This window comes from Tachyglossus aculeatus, chromosome 2, assembly GCF_015852505.1.
Source record: "Tachyglossus aculeatus isolate mTacAcu1 chromosome 2, mTacAcu1.pri, whole genome shotgun sequence".
In the NCBI taxonomy this organism is placed as follows: domain Eukaryota; kingdom Metazoa; phylum Chordata; class Mammalia; order Monotremata; family Tachyglossidae; genus Tachyglossus; species Tachyglossus aculeatus.
Window position 1 is genome coordinate 65,101,298 of NC_052067.1, and position 706 is coordinate 65,102,003.

The 706-nt window shown below is 46.3% G+C and overlaps 1 non-coding gene across 1 annotated transcript; it reads left to right on the forward strand.

The window, feature by feature from the left end:
* The first annotated feature begins 310 nt into the window (after nucleotides 1-310).
* LOC119924689 lies at nucleotides 311-442 on the forward strand. The gene has a single exon (XR_005449386.1). It is a non-coding gene; the product is annotated as a small nucleolar RNA SNORA66 (small nucleolar RNA).
* The last annotated feature ends 264 nt before the right edge of the window (nucleotides 443-706 follow it).

Sequence of the window (706 nt, forward strand, 5' to 3'; positions counted from 1 at the left end):
GAATTAAAGGCCCTGAAACGTCTCGGTCCCAGGCAAGTCAGATGGAACTAGCTTCCTGCACAAAGCCCAGGCCTCTGTCCTCCCATGAGTGGCAGCCACCTCATCACTCTTCTTCCTCCCTACTACACACACACACACACACACACACACACACACACACACACACCCTCTCCCCCCCGCCCCCTTCTCTTTGGGATAGCAATGCAGCCCACTCAGGAATGGGGAAAATCTGGAAGTTGACTTTGCCCACAGCATAAGAGAGATGATCCTTGAGGCTGAGGAGAAGCACTGAGTAGCTGCCGCTCTGGACCGGCAAACTCGATCACTAGCTTTGCATGATGTTGCAAATGCAAGGGGAACCAAGTTTGCTATAGCAAATTGGGTGGAAAGCTCAGCCTTGGAAATGGATTACTGAGGCTGACTCTTCTAATCCAAAACACGAGCCATCGAAGCATTTTAAAACGAAAAAAAGTCAACCAGTGCCCAGGTGCCAAAACAGCCCTGGAATGTACATACCCGTGAAGCCATTGGCGAACTGGGACATGGTCAGCGAAGATCACTTCTTGTGGTTACTGAGCACTGACGCTTCACTTAACCCGTCGACTGCATATATACCTGTATATATGTTTGTACATATTTATTACTCTATTTATTTATTTCTCTTGTACATATCTATTCAATTTTATTTTGTTAATATATTTGGTTT